The sequence below is a fragment of the Larus michahellis genome, chromosome 4 (assembly GCF_964199755.1).
Source record: "Larus michahellis chromosome 4, bLarMic1.1, whole genome shotgun sequence".
In the NCBI taxonomy this organism is placed as follows: domain Eukaryota; kingdom Metazoa; phylum Chordata; class Aves; order Charadriiformes; family Laridae; genus Larus; species Larus michahellis.
In genome coordinates, this window is record NC_133899.1 from 38,673,205 (window position 1) to 38,688,138 (window position 14,934).

At 39.3% G+C, this 14,934-nt stretch overlaps 1 protein-coding gene across 9 annotated transcripts in view; it reads right to left on the reverse strand.

The window, feature by feature from the left end:
* The window catches only part of TUNAR (transmembrane neural differentiation associated intracellular calcium regulator), a 168,001-nt gene that overhangs the window by 54,408 nt on the left and 98,659 nt on the right, over nt 1–14,934 (reverse strand). For 8 of the 9 annotated variants that reach the window (XM_074584093.1, XM_074584088.1, XM_074584081.1 and 5 more), the window contains one exon: nt 11,494–11,613. The gene's annotated coding sequence lies outside the window, so the exon portion shown is untranslated. Of the gene's footprint in view, nt 1–7,447; nt 7,608–11,493; nt 11,614–14,934 lie in introns of all 9 variants that reach the window. The other variant, XM_074584085.1, reaches the window with a different exon arrangement.

Consider the following 14,934-nt stretch of genomic DNA (forward strand, 5'->3'; position numbering starts at 1 on the left):
AACATGAAGAGCACAGGACAGTTTTGTGGTGGAACTCTTTCATCATCCAGACAACCACTGGGAAAGGAAGGTAGCAGCAATATATTGTCAGCAAAGCCTTGAAATGTCCTGGTGACATTTTTGTTTCTATGAAAGATGAAGAAAGCAAGTAAAGGAAAAAGTCTTCCGGTTGTCTTTCTGGCCAGCCTGGAAGAACTGGTTGAGAACGTGAAGACGCAAAGTAACTTGTCTGAGAATGACCATGAAATAGATGACAGAACTAACCATCCTCAGACAGTTAGAAAGGAGAACACAAACATCATAAATCATGGAGCTTAAGACAGCAGAGTGCAGTAAACACTGAGAGGTGCAAGTACTAGATTTTTACATAATGTCAGTAAAAAGGGCAAAAGGAATTGGGGGGAGCAGGTAGATCTGTTAAAAACCAAAAAAACACAAACCACAAAAAAAAAAAAGGAACACTCATAGGCACAAAATATCCTGAACTAGGGTATTAACGGTGTACGGATAAAATCAGAAAGGCAAAACATAACTCGTGAGAAAATACTCCATATTTATGTTATAAGTAGAGAAGATTAAGAAAAACGTTGATCTATTCCTCAACAGCAATCTTGAGAAGGCCACAGTGTTAATGACATCTTTCCTTCTGTTTTCACTAAAAATGTTAACTGTGATCTTACTGCTAACAAAATTAGCAGCAGAGAGGGAGACATGAGTTAATAAAACCAAAACAGTGGCAAACAGATCAGAAAATAGGTAAATGAGACGTTTCAAGATAAGATAGGCTCACTGAAAATTCTCTGTGGGTATTTCCCTTCAGCCAACTCTTTATCCCAGGGCTGATAAATGATTACCACAAAACTGGGAAAAGGCCACTCCTACATCTATTTTTTTAAAAAAGGAAAAGAGAGGAGAGGCAGGAAAGAGGAGAAAAAAATACTCAGCCTAATTTCAGTTCTGGAAAAATCCTGGAACGAATGGTCATACAAATCATTCACAAACAGCTAAAAGACAGCAAAGACAAAGGCAGTCCGTGACTGCCAACACAGACCTTTCAATATCAAATCCTACTGAACGAACCCATTTCTCTTTATGGCAAACTGATCAGAATTGTTTAGATGTAACAGTGGAAAAATAAGTAAGAATAACCATAGTAACTCAAAATTAAATTTCACTGAGCTGAGTAGCCTTTCTCTAACAGAAGCCACTAGCAGGTGTCAGGGAAGAACATGAAAAAATATGGTAAGTATATATTTAACTTTCCTGGGGTAGGCTGTCCTGGTTTCAACAAACAGCTTAATGACTTTTGGAGTTGGAAGTTGTACCAACAACTATGTTGGGCTATTCCATTCAAAATGAAAGGATATTTTAAATAAAATTCTGCAGAATCTACTCTCATACTGTATTTTTATAAATAACTTTCATGACATTATAGATAGAATATATTTATTAAATAGGAGAAGTTTCAAGCACTGAAAGTCCTAGGACTAAAACTCCAAATAATCTTGACAGATTAGAGAACTCTCCTGCAAAACCAGAATTGATATGGGCAGGAGCAGGGGGTGGGAAGTAAAGTTATACACTGAGATTACACTACATAAACAGAGGATAGGGAAATAGGGAATGACAGATCTGCATGGCTGTAAAAGGTCTGAGGATTAAAGCAGATCAGATCTGAGTGTGTGCCAATAACGTTGCCAAAGGGCTGTTGCAGCATCCACTGGAGTACATTTTCAGTTACAAGCACTGCTCTTCAAGAATAGTCCAGGCCATCTGGAAGAAATTAAAGAGAGCAGCAAGAACGACAGAATTCAAGAAAACATTGTTCAAGAAAGGTTGAAGGGGTCATTTAATCTAAAGGAGAGAAATCTAAAAGGAGATTTAACAGTTTTCAGATGTACAAAGGGTAGCAGTCAGCAAGAGACAAAGCAATTCTCTGTGACCACGCGGGACAAAGCAAGAAGTTTCACACTTAAATGCCAACAAGAAAAATTTAAAGACACACACTAGAAAAACTTGTGAACAACTAGAATTGTCCACAAAAACAGCTCAATCTCCATCACTGAGGTTTATCAAGGAAAAAGTTAGGCAAACACCTATCAAAAAAGGCCTAGGCATAAATGACACAGCTTCAGATAATGGGGGTGGCATCCCAAGTCTCTTCCTGCTTTATTTTTTGTAAACTTATAAGTTCATTTTCTCTATATTTTTGTATAAAGGCAAATAACTACTAGAACAAATCACCAATGGATGCAGGTGATTCTCAATTACTTCTTGCATCTAGAAGACAGAATTCCATCCCATGAAATATACTGTCTTGCAACAGATGATTATTTGGCTTTATGCAGAAATTACTGACACTGACTTCATGGTTTTTCTTCTGAAGGTTAGACTACATGGCTCCAATGGTTTCTTCTGGCCTTAGCATTTGGGAAACTACAAATAGATTAACTCAAATGTTCCCTCAGTGTACCATCAAAGATACTAATGAATTTTTATTTCACAATGTTGTACCGCAACGCTATGCACAAGGATCTGAAAGGGCAAGAAGCAGTGGTCTCCAACTGAAATACAAGAAATTCCATTCAAACTTCAGAATAGAACTCTTTTACTCTGACAGTGATCAAATACTGCAATGCATTTCCCAGAGACGTTATGGAGCCTCCATCCTTGGAGATATGCAAAACCCTGAGCAACCTGCTGTAGTTGACCCTGCTTTGAGCAGGGGTTTGGAGGGACTGCAGAGTCTCCAGAGGCCTCTTCTAACCTCGAGTGCCTGTGACTCTGTGAGATCCTCTAAATCCTAGATTGCAACTACATTAAATGCATCTATTACAGATCAATCAAGCAAAAACTCTGAAGCATTCAAGAATGAAAGCAAACGCAAAAAAAAGCTATCTGAGGAGCATTTTCTCTCCTGTTGTGGTCCACATGGATTATTTTTTTTCTGCTGCATCCTAACTATTTTCGTTCCAACTGAATGGTTTTTCTAATGAAAATTAGGCTGTTTTCTGCTGTCAAGAGTGTGGGAAATGGATTTGGTGAAAGCTAAATTACAGGCATTGTAAGATGCCACCCTACATGTATGTGATAAGCAGGGATGCAAAGAAGTCTAAGGAGGCTTGGTAAAAAGGGGAACATGAGATGCTCCACATGAATTGGAAGTTATAAAGACCAATTTTGCACAATATTTTAGAATAGATAATATGAAATTACAAACGCGAAAAATAGAAGTTCACAATGGAATATGCTTAAAAGTAAAATGGACAAAATACTGGGAAATGTTCAGTGTACATAGAAAGATAGGGAATGGAGGGAAAACCAGATGGAATCAGCTTCCACAGCCCAATGAGAGACACTGTCAGGTTCTAGACCCTCACCACCAAAATCTGGAGTTTTGCCATATGCAAGTCACTTGTTGTGACTGATATAAACCCAATTATCCTGTGACTGAGGGTTCATCAGCAATCGTTCTTTTTAAAGGCTCTCAAAGAAGGCTTGTCTTTATCCCCAGGACAATGGAAACAGGGCAACCTAACTAACCCGCTTCCCCCATCAAGCCTGTTTTTTTCAGAACAGGAATCACCTCCTTTGATTTATCTGATCCCTCAGAAGAAACCACAGACATACATGGCACAAACAAACTCTTCCTATGATGCTAGGAAGAGTTAGATGCTTCTGAATGGGTGTGAGAATCATCAGTAAATATAGCGAGCACTGTGCTAGTCACAGGTAATAGCAAGAAGATGGCATGCTGTCCCCTCGCTGAAACTGCACAGGAAATTCTTGTGCAAGTCAGAAACAGACTCAAACCATCTCTTGGATGTTGGCATTTATACCAACTATTTTGGAAATAGAAGACTCCTTAATTCGTTTGAATGGCTGAAAAATGGAAATGGTGTTTGTAATTTATGTTATAGATTAGAAGTTAAGTGCTTTCATGGAGGAAATAGAAGCTCTACATACAAGACCTTCTCCAGCTTGCTGGTTCAAACTCAAAATTTCCATCTTCCACTAGCATGGCTTAACATTCTTGTCTAAAAGAAAGGTTTGAATGGGAATCACTTTCCTGCAGAAGCCATGTCATCATGCAATAAAGAATTCACTGTTCTCATACAATAATAAATCTACCACTCAAATTTACTATGAGAATGTAATTTCATTTGAAAATGAAAAATACAGGCAAACTCACTATGAAAGAGAATTCATCTGTGAATGGCAAATTGCCTCCTGGAGCAAATGCACTTATTACGCTCAAAGAAAGGATGAGATCTCCCACAGTTAAATACAACTAGTAGGAAAAATAATTGGTTGATAAATCAGAGTAATTAAATTTTGCACATGTGAATGCTACCGCACCTCTGTCTTCAGTGCAACAAGGCCAGCCCTGTAGCACAGAAACAGCACATAAAACTCAACCCTTTAGTCCCTAAAAAATCTATTACTGAAAGAAACGGTGCACCTTTTCCCTGTTAGCTCTCCATTAATGAGGAATGGGAAATCACATCCCACAAAGCTGCTGGGATCAGGGCAGTCAAAACCAGCAGTGACACTACCTAGCTCGTGTTCAGCTTCTGACATTATTCTACCGATCATTAGCATGTCTTCTAGCATTTTAAAAAAACCTTATTTTAAAGCAATAGACTCTTGTTTTCCTTTGGGAACTTGCTGACAGGTCATTTGTTAGTTGGTCTGCCTTATTTGTTAATTTTTGTATACCAGGTAAATACCTTTTGTTTCCAGTTATAACTTCCATAGGACAGATACTTCCCCGTGAGACCTTTAAACTTTACAGGTACTCTGATTGCTCTGTACTAGTACTGAAAGAAAGCTTCTACAATTATCATTTCAAAGTCTAAAAATTAATTCTTGACCATTTGAGATATTTCGTGTTTGGGCTATCTAAACACAGTTATCTCCATGTAGGCACACACACATGCATCAGTCGAAATCTAGCCCGTGCAACATAGAGCATTATTCAGTTCACCCTGACCTAGGGAACCAGCAGCTGCTGAGCTGAATCACTCACTTGGTTTCAGTGACTCCAGGCTTGATTTTTATTGACTGTAATAAGGGCTTGGATACCAAGGGCTCAATCCATTGCCCACACAGAGGGAGGCAGTGCCATTTGAGATGAGACAGTGTAACCTGCCTGTCCTCCCACTAGCAACAGGTCTCCCAGAACCATCAGGGTGCCTCACATACTCTCAGGCACCTGAAATGGCACCAGTTCCTGTGTGTGGGTGGCTGAAGCAAGCCTCTAGCCCACAGACTCCTAAAGGTAGGTATAACAAGTTTAGGTATCGCAGTTGCCAGCTGAATCACTGGAATTTAGGAACTTGAAGATGAGCTATATCTGGAAAGGCCACGTTACTGCCACAGTGCATGCAGGACTCATACGAAGTGGCTTATGATGGTTTTTCTCCTATAATTCAAGAAGAAACTAACAGGAGAAAAGCACAGCACAGGCTCATTCACAGATATTCCTCAAGAGTACAAGGATGTATTGCATATGCTGTCTTCTGAACCAATCAAGCATAAAGCACCAGTAATCACTTTCAAAAGGGTTACAGAGGAGCGATCTTGGGGTTTAGGGGTCATTTTAAGGCACAGATACACATTCAGATTTAGATGGTCATGAGTTAACCCACTCCACGTTTCGTATCACTTCTGGTTTGCAAGCCATCTAGATGCATTATCATAGGATAGTATTTGAGGTAAAAATTCACACCCCTCAGCTTCTTCATGCAGGCTCAGTAGATGGCAAACTTGGCTACACTCCAAGCTAGAGCTTGCCTACGCCACAGTATCTTGGAACATGGATGGCACCAGCTAGTAACCTTTGATCATTTAGATGTATTCAGACATTTTGGTGCTGACCCCCTTACTGCAAAATCACCACAATTTTGGTAAATTGAGACATTAGGCAACAAAAGAACCATGATGCACTGAGGCAGTGTATCTACATAGAAACACAACTTCATCTTTTGACAGTCAATATTTGACAAAAAAGAGAAGCTGCCTTTCATTAAAACAATCTAAGCAAAAAGTAGTTATTTTGCCAATAGCCTAACGCTCCATAAAAATCAGTTCCCTAAACCAGTTTCCCTAAAAAAGTTCAGATAATCTTATTACTCATGTAATCTCTGTGAATTTAGTCTCCTCTTAACTTTTCCACTACAGCATTTTTGTAAGAATTTACCATAATAAATGTGATTACGGATGCAGCTTTACACAGGTCTAGTTCCCAATGAAACTTATCCATTAGGTGGTGAGCTATTCTATTAGATTAGATACTGCTAGACCACTAAGTAAGGTCTTTAAGCTTCTTCCCAACATGCCTCTTGTGTGTATGTGTCACGTCTGTAAAAAACGGTAGTGTCCACTGAGAGAAAGAAGACATGCAGCAGATGCTCGACTGCATTTCTTTTCCTGCTTGACTGCAGAGGCTGCTCTGAGAAGTAAACAACCCACTCAGTAAAATAAACTGCTGCAAATGCTCACTATGGGTTGTAGCATTCGATTATTGCCTTGCTCATTCTCTTTCCTTAAACAGCTTTGTTCAAATTCCCCCACCAATCTATATACTTCTAAATTTTTATCAGCTATATCTCTTCTCTCCAGGCAGAGCCCACGCTTTCTTTTTGCTCCAAGACTTTTCTCTCTTTTCCAAAACAGTTCTCAATGTCTATATGTAGGATTGTTTATTGTTTTTGTAAGGCACTTATTCTTGGAATTAGTTCCTGCTTTTTGACTGATGGGTGACATGTTCTATAAAGTATTCAGTCTCTAAATCAGACAGTGAAAGAAAAAACTATGATGTCTCCTATTTTCAAAATTGAAAGAGAAGCTGATGCCAAAAAACAAAATAAAAAAAAAGTGGCTTTAAAACAGTATGGTTCACGAGGACACTGTCTTTTAGGGTCAATGTCCAATTTATCTCACTGCACACACAGGGTGAGGACTGCAAAGTAAGACTAATGAGCATGGCAGAAACATACGCAGTAATTCATCATCATAACAAAGCATAGCACGATTATCAGGAATTTCAGACGCCTGTAGGCTTAACACAATTACATGGAAACAAATTGTTTGATCTGCTCAGTTAGAAGTGCAAGAATGCCAGAACATAAAATAGAAAGGGATTGTTGCCACCTATATACACAAATAATCCTTTTACAATATGACAAATGTATAATTTGTCTTTCTTTTTTTGGTTTGTACACTGAAATTGTATTCAGTGCCTGCCCAAATAGGTCTCTGTGTTCTGCAACAGGACGTGGCACAGAAAACATAGGAAGAAGAGGCGTTTGGCTGCAGGGGTAGAGGAGTTAATGGATATAACCACAATACCTTTTCTCATGCTTGCCAAAGACTTTAATACAGCAATAGTTCTCAAGTAAGACTGGAAGGAAGGGAAACCTTTAATTAGTTGAAATTTACTTACTTCAGAAAAATTGTCTCTGCTTGGTGTTTCTTACTGAGAAAAGACTCACATCAGCATCATCTTGTGAATAATTGGGTTTGGTCCTGCTCCTGGTTTTCAGCTATCTGGAGTACAGTTTAGGCTGCTGTTTATTTGACTTTCCTCCCGGAGGACCACTCTTCTGCAGGAGAATTAAAGCTGTGTAATGCTTACACAGACATTTCTTGCACTTCTGATAGCAGAGAACAAGACCCATTCTGAGTAAGCACTAATAATAGACAACACTGCAAGTAGCTGCTGGGGGCTCGCACGCCTGAGAGACATAATACTAAAGGCAAAGTCACTGTTGAAAGGAGCATTTGCTATCACAGATCACTACTGTGTTTCAGTCATCATGCCACTTAGGTAAAGTGGGACTTTGAGAGCAAAAGTCTAATTAAAATAAGTGGGCATTATATAACTATGCTTGGAAGGCAAATTTTCTGCAATATTCCTTAGTGACTAGGAGCTGCTTTTCTTTAAAGCATTTATACAGCTCAGCTCTAGCAATTTGATGCTTGTGAGGTGATAAGAAAATAAATTAGATTTCGGTACACGGCGGTCAAATTAATTTCAAGGGTATATATAACTCTTAGCACTTAAGATCCATAACCACGTCATGACCCATATCAACATTAAGGTCCCAATTTTTCAGGGAAGTTTGGATATCAATCCATAGTTTGGATAAACCTTTGTTTAGAAGACATCATCATGCTGCAGAAGTGTTCTGTATACAAATGTCATGTTTCAGGGAATACCTTAGCTCCCCCAGATTATCCATCATGGTTAGGACTGAACTGGTGAGGCTCAAGGGATGCATCTGTCCCAGAGAGAGGATTTACCCCTTGGTTCTGGTTTTTTGTTTTAATTGGTTTGTCTCCATTGCTTTCATGTTTTTCTTCCTCACCTCATTTATTCTATTGATCCTGTCTTTCCTCATGTTTCTCTTTCCTGGTTTCCTCTAGATTAGCACCAGGATGGGAACTCCCATGGGGAGCCCCACTTGGCCACTTTCTGCTGAGTAAAGCAGCTAAGCTTGGCAAAGGGAAGATATTCTTGTCAGAAGCAATGGGGAAAATTTCTGGGAGGGTCCATCCTGTGTGTCAGAGGTTTGGTGACAATCTGTCATGCTGTTGCAGAGTCCAGGTAGCGGTGCAGCCACTATGCACTGCCACCACTTCTCTAAATTATGCCTGTGAAGGAACCATCTATGGTGCAAAGATACTTAAGCTCACTCACTAGGTTTGAGCCTGGTTTGCTAGCCCTGCCTTCTCAAGGGGTGATGCACAGAATTCAGGTATTCTGCAGCAAGGAGGAGCCTGCTGCAAGCAACAAACACCTTATGGGGGAAAATACATCAAACGTTAAAAACAGCTTGAAATTAATTTCACTGGATGGATGAATTCACCAAGTTCTTTGAATTCTCACAAAACAGTTTCATCTACCCTTAATTTACGGATCTACTTTTAAAAATGTAAACAACTTTCAAATAAGATTTTATTGCATTTTATTATCATTCTTGTTGTGTTCTGTACTTTCTTATTTCACTTCCAAAGAATTTTGTGATGATTAACTCCTGCATTAGTGATGCCATGTGTAATGGTCCCTTGTGACAATAACTCAAATTGCTATTTTCATTCCAACTTCCTCTCTCTCACACTTGTTTTGTTTTTACCCCAGTGTAACTAGAAAATCTATACCCTCGCTCATACAGAGACATTTTCAAGAAAATATTTCTGTCTCCTTTTGCCAACTGCCAGCTCACACGGACTAGGGGAATGGCTAAGTGAAAGTATCCATCTAGTACAGCTTTGCTTCCAGTTGCTACAGAGCTCACTTTCCCTCTTCATCTGCAGAGCTCAGGCACCTGTCAAAACAGTAACTGATCAAAAATTGTTCAATGAAAATACTCTAAAAAGATTTGTGGGTGTTTTTTTTTGTTCTTGTATTTCTGATGGGCATCAATGAGTTGTATGTGAACTCCTGAAATGACTGGTTAGTTAATAAGGCATGCAGCAAGCGTTCAGTTCAAACAAGCAAGGAGCAAGCTCATGGTTTTACCTTTTTTTTTTTTTTAAACAGCATAGTTTGATAGGTTGACTAATTACTGAGTTTCACCAATACCACTCAAAATAAGATGCATCACTATTAAACCTTCATTCCAGTTATCAGCAGAGAAAGAGTTCCTGAAAGTAACTGATCATGGATGGAAGGGAAATAATTTGTTAGAACATTAATTATTCTTAACCTCAATAAAGATGCAGACAGATCAATTTCATTTTATCATTTGAATAGAAGAAATAGGGTTAAAGCTTTAAAGTCCCATAATTCTAACAGTGATGTAAGAACACGTAGAACGTGCATAGAAAACCTACAGCAAGGAGAGATGCTGAAAAATCTAGGAGGGAAGAAAGTGACAGCAAAAGACAGGCAATCAAGGAAGATTTGAGGCTTGTCTTTCATTTTAGTTGTCTTTGATCACATCAGTAGTAGCCTATTACTGTTCACCAGCTCCATATCCCAAACCTATCCAGATAATGGTAAGAAAATTTAGGAAAGGAAAATTCAACGTTCAGGGGCAGGCACCAGTTGAGCACTTATTTTCCACAAAGTGTTCTATGCATGTGCCCTGACAAAGCAAAACCCAGAATAAAACCAGCAAGGTCTATGCAAATGGATGTCTGAGGTGAATAACTTTTTTAAGCCTATTCAGCCAGGGCTTGCCCTAGGAAACTCTATCATCCTGCAACAAGAAATTCAGTCTAAAAGGACTTATTAAGAGTATTAAGTCTACCTGCTTGTGAGAGCAAGACTGTTCTCAAAATGCTCTGAGAAGCAGTTTCTATCTGAGCTTTAAAGGCATGAAGCAATGGCTTTTCTATTCCTTGCCTTGAAATACATCCAAGCTTGGGATTCAGTGTTCAATGGCTTTTGCTGTTCTCCACTTACAGATGCTATATATACAATAGAAAACCACAATTTACATTAGTTGGGCACACGGGAGTGTGCTCAATCAAGTAAAAATGTTTTCTTATCTGCATTTAGGGGCTATATGGATGCATTCTCAAGAGCTGCCAGACACTAGCATGGAAAAAGCCTTAGTCTTTTACATCACAACCTGATTATTTATTCTTTTATCCTATTACTCCTACAGACACAGCACCCCAAGGAACGTCTCCAGACAGACTCTTCTTCCTTGCTCTCAAGGTCACTTACAGACATTTGTAGATATTCACCTATCCTTAGTTAGTAAGCCGAAAGACATTTCACTTTCTTTTGTACTTCCTCATCTAATAATGTTTCCCTCTGAATTGCCTCCAATTCACTGCACTGTTAATTAGCTTTTATGCATTACCAGAGATGGATGCGTCTCAGCAGTGACCTAAGTGATTTCTCTAAAGCTTGTATTTCAGTTTCCATTCATAAGAGACTTCAACCTATATTAGTCAAATTGTTTTCCCCCTTATAACACTTTAGCATTTACATGTTTCTCATTCTAAAGCAAAAAAGGGCAGAACAGCTGAGGAAGTAAAAGTCCAAATACTAATATTTGTCTTTGCCTGAAATACTCAAGTTGGCCAGGACAATATAACATTTTCTGGGTGTTTGTCAATGCAGTATTTTCTATGTAATGTGGATTATTAAACAAGAAGACCTGAGCCTTACCTTAAATACCAATATAATGGGACCTTAGCTGTTTAGCAATATTGTTTTAAGCTGAAGTTTTATGCAAAAAAACCCACCTCAAACCTTGTACCCACCATAAAACCTATATGAGAGTCACGTGTCACTGTGGCAAGCATTTCTATAACAGATTTTATAACAGACTGTAAACAGCACACAGCTTTATATGCACGTTTTAAGGACATATTTATAGCTCACATACCCTTTCGACTTTTATTACCTAATTATTAGAGAGAAAATTTGCATTAATAAACAGTTCATACAGTGTCCAAACCTCTTCGCGTTACAATGAACATGACTATAGAATTATTTAGCCACATAATACCAGAATGTGTCTGACTTACATAAATGTTGAATCATTTAGAGGTTTAAAGCAGCAGTTTCCCAAACTGGTGGTCTATAGACTCCTGTCAGTGGTCCGCAGCTGAAGGTTTATAGCTGTCTGGTTACACGGTGCTCATTTCCTGCGGATATTGGAGAGAGAAGATATTAATGAAGACCAAAATTGACCAAGAAAAAATATTTCAGTTTATCAATAGCAATAAAACATTTTTTTCACTAGAGACAGTAGCCCTACATTTTCTCCTAATAAATTTTGCATTTGATTATGATTTTGTCAAACAGATTGCTTGTACTGAAGTTTTCTCTTTCAGACTGTTTTCTCTTTTCCAATCTCAGAAACGGGTAAAAAGAGAAATGTCAGCTGGCTTAGGAAGCAGCTTGCTGGTGACTAAAATGCAAAAAGCGTGTGTACAAGGAATGGAAGCAAGAAGAGGCAATGAACCAGAAGTACAACTGCATGGTCTGAAGCTCAAATTATGGAGGCTAACAAAGGAGGGATTCTACAGGTCCCTGAGCCCGCTAAAGGTAACTCAGCAAAAACGTTGCTGTGCTGATGGGCAGAGAAGAAGCACTAGTAGTGAACAGCACTGGAAAGGCTGGATGTCTTTTTTGCCTTCATCTTCACGGGCAAAGCCTGCTCCTGGACCTCTGCGTTATCATATAGTCTGCAAAGAAGAGGGGCAACCAGCAGCAGGGGAGCAATAGGCCAGGAACTGCTTATGGGCTAGACATACTCAAATCTACAGGGCTGGTTTGGATACCCACAGAGGTGGCCAACGTGACCATGAGTGTACTGCCTCGTCACCTGTGAAAAACTGCAGCAATCAGAGGAGGTCCCTGCTGACAGGAAAAAAGGGTAACGTAATGCCCATTTCAAGGGAACGATGGCTACAGCAGATACCAAGCCACAACTCAATACACAGGGACCTTAAACTCAAGGTCTAGGACAACAGAAAGCTCATGAAGTTCATTGAGGAATGGTGCAAAGTTCTGCCCCTGGGGAGGAATAGCCCTGTGTCACAGTACAGCACGGGAACCTACTTGGGCAAGTAGCAGCCCTGCAGAAAAGGACCCAGGAATGACTTATCACAATTAGTTGTAAAGAATTGTATTTGTACCTCCATTTCACATACCAGCCTCTCCATCTCTGTCTCTAAATTGTTCTGCTTCCTTCATTCTCCAGTTGCACATGACTAACAGCTTTTACTAGGATCCAGCTCTCCATCCCTCATACCACAGGTGTTTCACCATGTCCAGCTCTTGGCACCTGTATCCCAGGCCCACGTTACAAACCTGAGAACACCAGTCTAAGTACTGTCTTGGGTGCTGCAAAGATTCTGTGTGCAAGCTAAGGAGTCGCACAGGAACGAGTTTCTGTTCGTCATCTAATGTACCTTCTACCCTGCTATCTTAGGGCAACCTTTTAGCTCCATGGCATGTTTGAGATAAAAAGACAACCTCTATTAACTAAGAAGAGAAATGCCTTAGACTACCTCATTGTCCCCGGAAGGCAAAAGCCTAAACACAAGCAGTGAGGCGCAAAGTTACTTTAGTGCAACTACTCTTTGGTTATGGGACACTACAACATCTTCAGAATAATACAGAATAATTTGATCTCAGGCGATTTACCTTATTCTTAAAGGGGATTTACCTCATTGCTAAAGGTGATTTACCTTGTTGAAGCTAAATTACCTTCCTTGTGCGTTACAGTACTAAAACAATTGCTATAGTACAGCTGGTGCGTATAACTTGATTAACATGACAAAAATGAAAAGCATTTGGCAGGACAGGTTTGGACTGCAGGTGGCTGAGGCCTGTCCTGCGCAGCGGACAGCCACTGGGAGGTCCTCAGTGTCCACTGTTGGGCAGACTGGAATCACATCAGCATGGGAAACTGGGTCGTCCCCCCCCCCCAGTACATCCTGTCAGTGGGGCTGCACAGATGGTAGGGGCTCGAAGCTCTTTTGGACAGAAGAGACACTTAACTTGGGCCCCAAGACATCTCAGAGGCCAACCCAACCACAGAGCCATCAATCAGAAAGGAGAATGGTACTTACCTAGAGTTCTAAAAAAAAAAAAACAACACATATTTTTTCAGCCCATTTTGGCTTGAAAATGTGATTAGTTTCAGGACAGCCCCAACTATGATTTTTTTAAGTGAATAAAATGTTCATCAATTTTGTTTTGTCCTACTCCAGTTAAACATGCCATAATTTCACTATACATAGTTTCCATAAACAACTGCTGAATTTGGCACATGATTGTATATGTAGAAGAGTTTTTGCCTTGGTTTTGTTATAAATGCCTTGCAACTTTCGCAATATCCATCCTAATAAACTCACATTAAGAGCCACAAGTAAAAAAGGTGAAGAAACAAGTATATTACTACACAGAAAATAGACCTGCAAATTTCTGACCTCAAATCCACATTTCAAATTACCTTTTTTTTAACTAAAATCCAGTTCATGAATACCTTCAAGAATACTGTTTATGAAAACATAAAAACTTTTCAATACCACAAAACGAACACTCAATTGCTCAAAGATCACGAGCAATTCCAAACTTTCTCAGGTCTAATGAAAAACTGCTCTAACTGTATTTGTTATCCAAGTATTAGAACTTGCACTGCAGGATATAAAAGATTCATGTCAGTTGAGATTTAAGCTCACAAAAGTAGAACAATACTTAATGGTTAAGTGAACTGCATTGGAATATTCCTTAAAGCAGTTTATCTTCTTCTATGTCTATGTTACAGTGCATTTTGTTTCACCCAACCAGTGTAAAAACTCCAAATTCTTAAACATGTTAGGGGTTTACTGCTACCCCAAAATTTAAGCAAAACTTGTGGGCGTCCATATCTAGGCCTGTCCTTCATAGAGAAAACTGCTTTCAGAAAAGCAAGACATTTCAAGCATTGGCCCTAAGCTTATAAGCAATAATGAAAAAGAATAACTCTACTGAAAACAGCAAACTCAGTAGGAAGAACATTTCCAGAAATGTAATTTTGGAGACTGAAATACACTGTAAGGCACAAAACAGTGCTATCTATGGTATCTCTCACTAATCTAGTGCTTGGGAAACTATAAAAAAAAAATATCTTAATTTAGCCATTGGTGTTTTATCTGAGTTTACCCCAAACTTTCTACTTCTCTAGTTACCTTGATGTCCACAGGAAAAAAGCTTGTATTCAATTGCCTCCCACCCATTTTTCAGACTGTTCAGACTGTGCTGCAGCTTTTACCTAACATAGGTAGGGTAGGTCAAAACTTGCAATATTTGGGTTTTCTGCCAGGTTTGATGGACAACATCATTCCTTTCAGAGCAAACAATTCTGTCTTCCCTAGCCTGTGAATTTCCTTTCTGTTCTCTGTCACTATGCTTTTCACATATGTCACACTTATCCATGTACATTTTCACTTAAGCATACTTGCCTGGCCAACCAG